Source organism: Cydia strobilella, chromosome 7 (assembly GCF_947568885.1).
Source record: "Cydia strobilella chromosome 7, ilCydStro3.1, whole genome shotgun sequence".
Taxonomy (NCBI): domain Eukaryota; kingdom Metazoa; phylum Arthropoda; class Insecta; order Lepidoptera; family Tortricidae; genus Cydia; species Cydia strobilella.
In genome coordinates, this window is record NC_086047.1 from 9,963,447 (window position 1) to 9,976,718 (window position 13,272).

General features: G+C 39.9%; 1 protein-coding gene across 1 annotated transcript in view; it reads right to left on the reverse strand.

The window, feature by feature from the left end:
* The window catches only part of LOC134743078 (calcyphosin-like protein), a 403,310-nt gene that overhangs the window by 64,870 nt on the left and 325,168 nt on the right, over positions 1-13,272 (reverse strand). The gene's annotated exons all lie outside the window — the stretch shown is intronic.

Sequence of the window (13,272 nt, forward strand, 5' to 3'; positions counted from 1 at the left end):
ACAAATTTCTAAGTCGATTTGTTTTTGAACTTTATTCGAATGGCTTTCTAATTGTTAAATTTGTCGATCGAGTCGATAAAAAAATAAGAATAAAAAATTGGTCCGATCCAAAATAGTAGGTAACCGTGCTTAGTGCCTGCATTTATCTTACCATATCACTTACTCTAACGCCTCAATACTCGTAACATTTACCTACCCAGACAGGCCTGATTTCATACAAATCTCGATACATGTGGCTTCTATGTCGTTGTATGTCTGGCATGGCCGCCTACACGGCATTATCCACGACCTTGGCAATTGGACAATCAGCTCATCTCCGGACCCGCGTAATTCTGTATTGTTCCGATTGTTATTGTTACGTACCTTTGACCCATTGTCTCAAACGTACTTTATTTTATAATGATAGTATTAGCACGAGTGCACCGCGACAGTATCTAGCCCATGAGACAGATTACCAGTCTTTTTCTAACTGTAGGTATTAATTAGGAAGGATATGTATTTGCACGCGCACTCGTGCTAAGCCTACTTGCCTACTGGGTCGATTGGACTGGGACTTTACTGTGTCGATGGTTTATATGGTAGGTGTGAATGGCGTGATGTGGCTTGCAAATTCTATAAATTTGGCCTTTTCATTTTATAACATAGTTATCAATACAAACGTCTGAGTGCTATCAAGCCTAATGTAAGAATGGTCAGTTAATATTTCGTACACATATGGTGAGATGAGGTAAGATCAAAGTTTATTGTGCTCGGGGCAAGGCGAACACTATGTCGGTTCCATAGTGTCCTTCTTGCCCCGGTATTCGTCGTACTCCATCTCACCTTATACATATTGTCACTAGTACTGTATCCTGAAGATTAAAATGTCAAACATTGTAGCCAAATCCAAGCTAAAACGCCTGCGTAAATAATGTTTTTAAAAATGAAAGTATTACGTTACCTATCTAAAGCGGTCTCTGAATAATTATCTTAATTTAGTTTGACAGTTTGATGGCACAAAGCGAAGACAAACGCGCGATTGATGTTATTTTGTTTCCTGATAAATGTTCGGTAGATTTTCTCCATAATGGAAACTGATGAATCATAGAACTTAAATAAGGGAGCGGCTCAGTGGCGCGGCGTCCCGAAATATTCTGCATAATACCCTCCGCGTATCTACTTAATTTGCCATTTTCTTTAAGACTTAAAAAGGTTTAGAATCTGAAGTTGGAAATTTATTTATTTAAACTTTATTGCACAAAACATAGAAATAATGTACAAATGGCGGACTTGATGCCTAATGGCCTTCTCTACCAGTCAACCATCGGGCCAAACAAAGACATGTACCAATGGTGCAAGGATATAGCATATAGAATACACTAATAAAATACTAGATTATATAATTAATATACTACTGCATATTTCATATATACTCATAATATATAATCATGGACGCTACTCGAACTCTTTGTTTCAGCAGATACTTATGTAGCAACCGCTTGAAAGCTAACTTGCTCGGTGCTTGTCTAATAAGTATTGAGAGGGAGTGACTTCCAGAGACGACTCGCCTGGACAGCAAAGGAGTTAGTCATAAACCCAGTGCTGTGAGCAGGAATTGAGAGTTTGAGAACACGAAATGTACGCAACTCACAGCCAGGACGAGGGGTATCAAACGGGAACTTATTTTTTTGATATCCAGGAGCAGACGGCTCAAACGAGATTCAAAATAGAGTACAAAATATTCGAAGTGATCTACGGCGACGTATGGAGAGCCAATTGAGCTTGCGACGGTAATGGTCCGCGAGCCAGGCGCAAATTTCGTCAGTTATCGCCTCCCGGGCGAAAACTCGTATAGCGCTTAACGGCTATGTATGATGAACCCTCGTGAACGTCAGCTGCCGCGCCGTTGGTGGGTTGAGGAATGGCAGCCATCAAAACGCGTAACACGGTCTTTCCACCGCGATACAACCGGCTGACGATTTGTTTTATTAACAATAGCATCTAAACTATCATCTGACAAAGTATCAAACGGGAGGCGATGACGCCGATGACTGAAAAGAATTTTCTACATGTTCATGTGACCAGCTGACGGTCTTTCTACAGCGATACAATCGGCTGACGATTTTGTTTATTCACAATAGCAGCTAAACTGTCATCTAACAAAGTATCAAGCGGGAGACGATGACAAAAAAATTTTTTAGACTTTATTTGCTGCCATTCCTCAACCTACCAACGGAGCGGCAGCTGACGTTCACGAGGGTTCGTCATACATAGTCGTTAACCACTATGTGAGTTTTCGCCCGGGAGGCGATTGGTCATGAAAATCTGTTCCTGGCCCGCGGTCTATAATAGGAAACATGATCGTATTTACGCAAGCCAAAGATAAATCGTATGCCGTTGTTGAGGAGACGTTCAAGTTTATTAAGGGACTATTGAGTGGCATTCGTTGTACACACGTCACCATAATCAATAATTGGCAAAATCAACGCCTGTTACAACATCTTTTTTGTACTTACTGGGAGAAAATTCTTAAGGCGGTTCCCTGAGCCAGAAGGCGAAAAATCTCCTTATATGATCATGTTTTTCTAAGAGGCGTTGATATTCATAGACGTGGAAAAAATATATGTAGTTCTTGACTATATTATCTTTAACAACATAGCTTCCGATACACGAATTATGACACTTCGCTCGATACAATTAAGTCCCAAAGTAACCTCTAACTCGGACTTTTAATCCTACTGTACTCGGTTATTTATTATGTGATACTATAAAGAAAAAAAGAAAAAAAACAATCTTAAAATAAATAGTAATTTCATAGCTTTAGAATTTCGATATTGTAAGATAACGTTTTTAAAATAAATAAAAACCGCCAAAATTCGATCAAAATTGACACTTGGCGCGTATGTTCTTTCCCGTTCTTTCTTGCGAAATGTGACAAAGACAGCGGCAAACCGATGGAACGGCCTTAAATTTATACAAAGTTCTAAGTGTGCCTGAAACCTTACGATTTATATCAGCTAGCTGGCCGCTCCAGGAAAAGGTAGATTCAAAAAATAATCCTAAATTCTTAGCCTTAGTGCAGACGGGAATGACAAACTCATCAAACAGGATTGGTGCTATAGCGACTGTACTAATCTTTGAGATTTGGCGCTGGCTGTCCATAATTACGGCTTGACACTTGGCTGGATTAACACAAATAACAAAACTGCTAGACCACTCAGCAATGTGTTCTAGATCAGCGATTAGCAATGAAGTGGCAGAGTTAATATCGTTCACATCAGCTTGAGCCTACAGCTGCAGGTCGTCCGTAATGACTCCGCATACAAATGGTAAGAGCTACGAGCATAATATATTGGTGGTCGATGGTGGTGGGAAAGCTATAAAACATCGACTGGTTCGTCTGAGATAAAAAGTGGAACTTACGATTGGTTTTCTACAAACTTTTCACTGTTAAGTCCTTTGGTCGCTCAGTGTTATGATCACTTAGGTATGATAAGATAAAAAACCGACCAAGTGCGAGTCGGACTCGCGCATGAAGGGTTCCGTACCATTACGCAAAAAAACTGCAAAAAATCACGTTTGTTGTATGGGAGCCCCACTTAAATATTTATTTTATTCTGGTTTTTGTATTTGTTGTTAGAGCGGCAACAGAAATACATCATTTGTTAAAATTTCAACTGTCTATTAGCTATCACGGTTCATGAGATACAGTGGGGTCTTAGTAATAGGGTCCCGTTTTTACCCTTTGGATGCGGAATCCTAAAAACTGTTCATACTGTAGATAGTGTAGATGGTTGTAAACACTTTGTAAATCAACGCAGGCTCTGAAATTGGATTAGGTAGTCAGCTAGTCGAATATATACATTTTTTTTGATAAATATTGTAATATAATAAGGTAGGAAAGAGATTTAATTTAATTTTTAGTTCCATGCAATTATTAGCATTTATCCCTATTCTTTCCTTAAAATAACCCAAGGGCTCCTTATATATCAGATATATTCATTAGTAGCAGAGGGTCCTCATAAAACTACCGTTTTTTCACCCAACAGTCCGAAGCGTCCCAACACTTATCATTACTCGAGCAATATACGAATATTGCATCACAATCGGAAATATTACACACGTGCTAAAATCAAATGGGTAGTAACAAGAAGGGTGACAATACTGGCTTGACTTTTGTCGTTTTTACTCCATGAGATTTAAAATGCAGGGGCTCATCGTCTAGTTCAAGTGTAGTCACTTGCAAAAATATCTACCTTTTAACAGTCTTAAATAGAAAGCGCGGAAAAAGTATGATTTATTAAATAGATGTCCGAGTGTTACTTAAGAGCTCTTCCTACATTTCGGACATCTTAAAATACTAACACATACATAGGTAGGTACTTTTAGGTAGCTGACTCTTCGTTGTTTAAGATATCTACTGTATAGTTGTATGTTGGAGTTTACTGGCAATTTTATTATCATCGTCTGAACCACGGTTAAGTTCAATCATTAATGTTCAGTTATTTTTAATTTAAATATGTATGTATGTATAAACTTTTTATTGTACAAAACACAGAACACAAATATGGCACAGAAATAGGCAGTACAAAGGCGAACCTATCCCTGTAAGGGATTTCTTCCAGTTAACCGTTGACTAGATGCGAACTAATGAAGAACGGTAGACAATTATAGCACTGCGGACAATAGACTAGCTAGAGGAAAGTCAATAAATTTATAAAAGAGGGCGAAAATAAATAAAATAAGATAAAAATTAGAAGTAACAGTATAACAAATATATATATATATATACCTACGTTAATACCTACGTTATATGTATACATATAATAAATATATATCTTTAATAGTCACAAACAGGTTAATTCTGGTTCGATAGCCACAGTTTCTTTAACTGCCCCTTAAGCGAAATATCATATAGAAATATTTTTTGTGCCGGGAGAATACGTTTTAAAGGATAATGGTTAGACGTCCTCCTGTTTATTGTAAAGGTTAAACCCAGCTTAGTGCACGCAATCGATACAAACGCGTTGCTTCCATCTTTTGTTGTTAGGGGTTGACAGCCCCTTCGGCCACCCCACTGCGATGTAATTAACAGCGCTTGCAGCAATGCCAAGCGATTTATGCTAAACTGTCAAGTGTCAAGGACAATAAAAAGTAAAGCTTTGTAGTATTTCTGTTCTGCAATACACTTGATATATTGTTCTTGAGTGGAAATCCAACTATTCTGAAAAAGTCCAAAGGTAGTTACCGGGCAAGGCAAGTCGCAAGAGTCGGTGCTAGACTGGCTTTGAAATAAAGTAATAATGTGAGTTTATTTACGCGATCTTGATCCGTAAAAGGTGTTTTAGTTTATTTTAAAACCACTGTCTAATGATGATCACAATATACTTAGTATGAAAACATTGAAATATGTATATAAAATTATTCCTACAAATATATGCAATTCCAAGTCAAACAAATTCATAGCTATATTTGTTGGACCACTACATATACTAGTATGTGTACCTATACTTAACTTTAAACTCGAAACATGTTTTACCCTTCATTTTGTTTCGTCACAGTCGATTAGGCATTTCGATGTGCGTTTACAAAATTTTAATGCGTAACTACCAATGGCCGACGTGTACGTATTGCCGTTTGATTTTTAGCCGATTATAAATAAAGAGGGGGCTTTTGTATGATTCACTGCTCGAGATAAAAAGTTAAAATTATGCTGTAAGGCGTATCTTACTCAAAGATATATTTATATTTCTGATTTCTAAGTGTATTCTGCGGTTAGAAGTTACAAAGTAAGCATTTTTTTAATTATGTCTATAAAAAAATTATATGTCCTCTAAGTTAAAGAATGTATATTAATTTTTAAAAGAATAAAAATTACCTACTATAAAATACCTAGCATATTTTACTTTTTAATTGTTTGGGACGGTTGTTTGGTCGGATAATTCTGAATATAAACTTACAAACTAATATGATGACTTGATTTGATTTGTGATTTTCTGTATTAACCTTATTGTGTTTGTTTTCAATTTAATTAACAATGGTATTTTTGGAGATATCACGAGCTTAAACGTTTTACAAAGCATTTAAATTATTCAGTGTTCGAGTTATGTTAACAAATTAATTTTTAACAAGCAGAAACGTCTGCGAACGATGCTATAAAGCTTGGAATCAATTTAAATGCGGAAAAATTACTGCCTTGGCTGAGACTTGAACTCACGGCTTCTGGAGTATCAATCCAGAGGCCGGCCGTGAGTTTAAAGGGGCCCACTGACTATCAGTCCGCCGGACGATATCGGCCTGTCAGTTGTTCGGAACTGTCAAATTTTTGTTTTAACTGACAGGCCGATATCGTCCGGCGGACTGATAGTCAGTGGGCCCCTTGTCTCCAAGACAGTATATTTTCCACTTTTATATTTATTCCAAGCTTAATGTTAACAAATTGTTTGACATGTAAGATGCGGTTGATACAAAACGTCTCTACTATAACTAAGTACATGTACTTACACGTTATTATTTTACCCTACGTCAAGTTTCGTTAAGTTGATTATACTTCAACGTGTTACTATTTACAAATGACCAACTACTGTTTAACTGAGTTCAATTAATAAACAGTGTGCATTTAGACACATCACTGCTCGAGCTTATTTAAATGTACCTATAGAATTGCAAGCGCATCTCAAAGTTTCGCGTGTGCGAGGTTTGTTAACGAAGTTGGTTAATACTGTACGTTGTTTGCTATTTCTGCGTTGAGGGTGAGTTAATTTGAATTTGTCGTGAAAACTTTATGATTTGTATGCGTTAGGAGTAGTTTGTCTGGAAGGGATGTTTGCCAATTTTAGGCTAGACTGGTCGGATTCATGCAAACCATGCGGTCTCTGTAGTAAATAACATCTTGGGTCAATCATAGGGATCATACAAAGGTGTGTCTATTATCTTTTTACAATATTTAATTTACGGTCCCGTTGTCAATATAGTCGAGTCCCATCCCGCTATCCGAATGAGCTATAATTTAGCATACAAACACAATGTTATGCTAATGCTGATAACCGAAGGTGGCCATATAGGAACACTATGAGTAATTGTAAACCATATACATAGGTGTACTCATTAAATTACATGTATAGAGACATTTAGAAAAAGCAGGTAGGTACTATAATTTTAAATACAATTTATTTAATCGTATGGCGTATATACATAAACATTCTTTATAAAATTGGATAATAGTCTGAATAAGATAATTATAAGTCCACATTCAGGGTCCCGAGCCACGAGATTACGTCAGGTGTTAATTTAAACAGATCTTCCGGGGGGCCTGCAAATGAGTGCAGAGGGCAGCGCTGTATAATGTGCTCAACGGTTTGAACCTCTTCACCACAGTCGCAGAGAGCAGAGTCCCGCCAACCCCATTTATGACGAAAGTAGTTACAGCGTCCGTGACCTGTCCTCAGTCTGTTTACACGACACCAGAGTTTTCGAGGCAGGCCAAACCCGTCTGGTTTCGCTGTGGGATCTATGGCTTGTAGGGTAGTTCCAGCAGTAGCTTTGCTCCACTCGCTCTTCCAGCTCTGGTTGACGTCAAAACCACTCAGTTTTTGGGCTGTAACGCATGCTGGGTGGCGGGACTTAAGACGCTGGGGTGGGGGGTGGCAGAAGGGCTGGTGGCAAGGTAGAGACTGTTGCGCTTGTATTTTTGCCGCTTCTCTTTTTAGCGCTTGCAGTCTACGCAGATGCGGCGGAGCAATATGGCTGAGCACCGGGAGCCAATGAAGTGGCGTTGATTTAATTGTGCCTGATACGCATCGCATTGCTTCATTCAGCTTGGTGTCCACTTTCTGAACATGTGCGCTCTCTAGCCATACTGGAGCACAATATTCGGCCGCTGAGAAGACCAGTGCTGTAGCCGACGTACGTAGGCAATCAGCGGATGCGCCCCAAGTAGTGCCGCAGAGTTTGTGGAGGATGTTGTTCCGCGAGGCAACCTTTAGAGCCACTTTATGGAGATGTTCTTTGTAGGTCAACGTTCTATCCAGTGTCACTCCAAGGTACTTCGGATACGGGTTGTGCTTCAACAGATTTTCATTGAGAAATACAGCCGGTTGGTAGTTGGCAAACCGGTTGTTAAGGTGAAAACATGCCACTTCCGTCTTGCTTGCACTGGGTATTAAGCGCCATGCACTGAAGTACTTACTGAGTTTCACTAAATCTGACGACAACACTTCCTCACCTGACCTGAAATCTTTACTCTGGTAAACAAGTGCTATATCATCCGCGTAAATGAATTTAGTGGACTCAGTAGATGGCAAGTCGTGAATATAAAGATTGAAAAGACTTGGAGCGAGGACAGAGCCCTGAGGTAGGCCGTTGTTCAGTCTTCTCTTGCGGCTTTTGGCATCACCAAGGTAGACCTCAAATTCTCTATCGCTAAGCATACTCATGATTATGTCTGCCATTTCTCTGCTTGGGATAGCCTTGAGAATCTTACAAATCAAGCCTTGCTTCCAGACAGTATCATATGCCGCAGTCAGATCCACAAAGACTGCAGTAGACTTTAGCTGTTTCTGAAAACCCGCTTCAATATGTGTAGTCAGTGCCAAAACTTGGTCCGTGCAGCTCCTTCCTCTTCTAAAACCCGCTTGCTCTGGTGGGATAATAGCGTCTATGTGCGGTGTGATTCTAGAGAGAATGAGGCGTTCCAGTAGCTTAAAGGTGCAACTGAGAAGGGATATGGGTCTAAAGTTTTCGGGTTTGTCGTCCGTTTTGCCAGGCTTCAGGATTGCGATGACTTTGGCCAGCTTGAATTCCCTTGGAAGGCAGTTGTTCCGTACAATGTAGCCGAAGAGGGCAGTAAGCCAGCTTACGCTTGCTGGACCCATGGCTCGAATAAATTCGTTATACATGTTATCCGGTCCTGCTGCTTTACTATATTTTAGGAGCTTTATGCCTTCCACGACTTCACCTATGCTAAAGGGTCTTGAAAGGTACTGGCCCGTTGGGGCATTTCTCCTAGCAGTCCTCAGCTCACTCACTCAGCTCTTAAATACAATAAACAAAAGAAATCCTCGGCGAAAAGATGTTAACGAGAAGACAGTAAAGTTTAAGAAATTAATAGTCCAAATGACTAAGAACAAACATCGCAGCAGCGAAGTAAGTGATTTATTAACTACATTAACAAAGTTAACACTGAATCGCAAACAGCCGCCGTAATGTTGGCTTCTCAAACGTTGGCTTTTCCTTTAAGTCCTTTCGCTAAAAACGACACTATGCCACATTGCAGCATGCCACACGATCAATGATCATGGTTAAATATACAGATTTAAATTTTCACCTACTAAAAGTCTAAAGTGGATCATTGACATAACTTAGATGATAGGCCAGACATGGTTGGCAGTGGAAGAACTGGAAGCTGGAAGGTATAACCGACGGATGCTGACGCAGGGAGAGAGGTTGTTGAGTGATGTTGAGTAGACAGCGAACGATAGTCTTTGTCGGGACCTTTTATATAGAAGGTAAGTCTTGTCAATCAATGGATAATATTAAATATATTAATAACGGGTCACTCACGTATTTTAAGTCGAAAACGCTCGACATGTTTCACTCCGTACCGAGGAGCGTCATCAGGAGCTTGCGTCGACGGTGACGGACCGGCGCAGACTGCGGGCCGCAGCCCTCCGCGCCCGATGACTCAGCGTGGGCGCCGGTGGCGGCAGGGGGGGCGAGAAACTACCCTCGTTTACGGTATTATTATTCAGCGTTTCGATAAGGTAACCGTGCTGGCGAAAGAAAAGTTTGTGATTCAGCGAAAAGTACGGGAGGCTATCGAAATTAGTCGTCATCCGAATTTTAACCGTGATTGTGGTTGGTCAGTGCCTCCGAGCTGGAAAACGGTTTTGGGTACTACGTCGGTGGACAGTGCGGACGAACCATTAGCGAGTGACGTAGTAAGTGTTGTGTGCAACCCATCATTTGACAATAATGCCGTAAACGAGGGTAGTTTCTCGACCCCCTGCCGCCACCGGCGCCCGCGCCGAGTCATCGGGCGCGGAGGGCTGCGGCCCGCAGTCTGCGCCGGTCCGTCACCGTCGACGCAAGCTCCTGATGACCTCCTCGGTACGGAGTGAAATATGTCGAGCGTTTTCGACTTAAAATACAGATTTTCGTTTACCCAACGCAAACAACAACAATGTTAGTATTTAAACTGTCGTGGGACTCGTGAGACACACTAAAAACACGCGAGTCTAAACCGTAAAATATGGATATGAAATTTTCGCAATAACATCAAAGAACCCACAACTTAATACTTAGTAAATAAAAACTACGTGACAATGCGTAGATGTCTGTCCCTCAGAAGTGCCTAAAGTGTCTTCTTGAAGTCTCCACAGGCTCTTTTTCTAAGCGATCCTATTTAAGACTGGCCTTTTAAATTGTTGTCCCCAACTGTAGAATAGAATGTCGCATTGTCGCACAGTGTAATCCCGGATATAAAGCATTGCCCGTCCACGTCTCGCACCAAACTTGCCTCATAATTCTGTCGCCGGAAAGAGTTTACAAGTTCCTAGATGTTTTTTTAAACTCCGCCAACTTTGGAACATTTGCGCGATACAGCGCACAGTGACTCACGTTTGGTATAAAACGAGATTATTCCAGAGTTTCGAAGCTGTAATGGAATGGGGTTGCTGAATTAAACTAAGACGCTGGGCGTGGTGTTTTTAGGTAAAAGGGTCATTTTTTGTCTGTACACAATTCGTCATAAATTGCCAATTTGAGCACCGGTAGGGGAGGGAACCCGTGCGGCTTTTTAACCAGAGGCCGTTTGTTCGATGTCCTGCTCTTACCAATGAGATGAGTGTTTGAAGAATTTAACAGTACAGTAGGTACATACTATTTTAAACCCGTTATCGAATATGTCCCTAACGATTTTGATGACATTTGTATGAAGAAAAATTAAGTTAGGTTTCAGATTATTAATTATTACCATTTTCTCCATTATGCTTGGAATAATTCACCTTATTGTAGCAAAACTATAAAGCGAAGTTGTATAAATAGTTATTAGTTTTACAATATTTATCATTCAAAATCATCGCTAAAAAGTCAATTCCACCAGCCAACACTAGCTGGAAACAACTCAAAATATGCATGCATGTACTTTGCCACTTGTGGATAAAATGCAACTTTCTTATGTTTTTGACAAGTAGGTATAGATAACCTTTACGAGCTAGTGTGTTATATTAACCTGAACGGGAAATATCTTGAGCCTAATAGCATGTGTAAATTTCTGTATCATTGGGCACATAGGCATAGTCTTTCTTTTGCCAGTAAACTAGCTTATTGCAAGTTCATCGACCTATAGTAGGTCACACTAAGCACACAATGCAACTTGATCTGCACTAATAATTGGGACTCCGGGCACAATAGTTCAAGATGGCACCCCAGGCACTATTTTCCCATTGCTCACGAGCATTTACCGTATGCGAAGCAGAGTAGGTGGCCTCTAGACTGGCTACAAGTATGCGTGTTTAGAGATCATCTTTAACTGGTCGTCTAGTCTAAGGTAACTATATTATGTCTGGTATAACACCCCAGCCGCTAATCCGTCCCAGTGCGAGAATATCGCAGCTCAACTCATTAGCAGAATAGACCCCTTCGTACTTCGTAGCGACACGCTTCGAATGGCTCGAATGACACGTTGTTATGGAATACACCCCCTTAGTAAAGTTGCGTTCAGCTGCTAGTTGAAATAACTGACGATAGTTTGTGCACATCAAACAAATTCTTTTTCAAAGACTCCTTTTAAAATGTACGAAGTCATTTGAATGTTATTGCGTTTTTAGGGTTCCGTACCCAAAGGGTAAAGACTCCGCTGTCCGTCTGTCCGTCTGTCTGTCTGTCACCAGGCTGTATCTCATGAACCGTGATAGCTAGACAGTTGAATTTTTTACAGATGATGTATTTCTGTTGCCGCTATAACAACAAATACTAAAAACCGGCCAAGTGCGAGTCGGACTCGCGCACGGAGGGTTCCGTACATGACATAATTTTAACAATGTTCTTTTTATGTGAAACGTAAGTGAAAGGTAAATTACGGTTTACGATTTATGACGTATTCAAAAAAAAAACTACTTACTAGATCTCGTTCAAACCAATTTTCGGTGGAAGTTTGCATGGTAATGCACATCATATATTTTTTTCAGTTTTATCATTTTATTATTTTAGAAGTTACAGGGGGGGGGGGACCCACATTTTACCACTGGAAGTGTCTCTCGCGCAAACTATTCAGTTTAGAAAAAAATAATATTAGAGACCTCAACATCATTTTTGAAGACCTATCCGTATACCCCACACGTATGGGTTTGATGAAAAAAAAACTTTTGAGTTTCAGTATGGGTAGCCCCCAAAATTTATTGTATTTATTTTTTATTTTTGTGTGAAAATCTTAATGCGGTTCACAGAATACATCTACTTACCAAAATTTCAACGGTATAGTTCTTATTGTTTCAGAGAAAAGTGGCTGTGACATACGGACGGACAGACAGACAGACATGACGAATCTATAAGGGTTCCGTTTTTTGCCATTTGGCTACGGAACCCTAAAAACAGAATAATATAAATATTTAAATGGGGCTCCTATACAACTAACGTGATTTTTTTGCTGTTTTTTATGTAATGGTACGGAACCCTTCTCGCGCGAGTCCGACTCGCACTTGGCCGGTTTTTAAAAATTCTTGTCAGTGCGGCAAACTGTTTCTGTCCCTTTCCTTTGTTATCTTAGTGATGATATGCCCATCACCATTTTGTCTGATAGTTCTTAAGTTTTCCTTTTCAGGTACCATTAAAGGTAACAATTTGGAAAACGGGTTTTCAACTTAAATATCTTAAGCCGCATATCTATATAGGCCGGCATTACACAACCCTTGGTGTTGCGATTACTGCAGCCCATGGACACCCGTCCAAAGGCTGCGGTAATCGCTAACCACCAGGCGATCCGTCTGCTCGTCTGCCTCCTAGGTATATCATAAAAAAACTATCCACAATTTCCATATGCGATATTCGTGGACAAGTTACTGGTTTTGATTGTAGAAGAATATTCATTTGGAGAAGAATATACTTAATAACAAAGCTTTTATTTAACTTTAAAAACTCCAGTACCCCTGCCATGAGTCACTGACAGTTTAAAAACTGAAATATACGCTAACGTCTACGTAATTTACTTTCTATACATCTCGCTCGCACTAATATGCAAGTACGAGCAAGATGCATAGGAAATAAATAAGTAAGTTACGTTCTCGATAGCGTTTG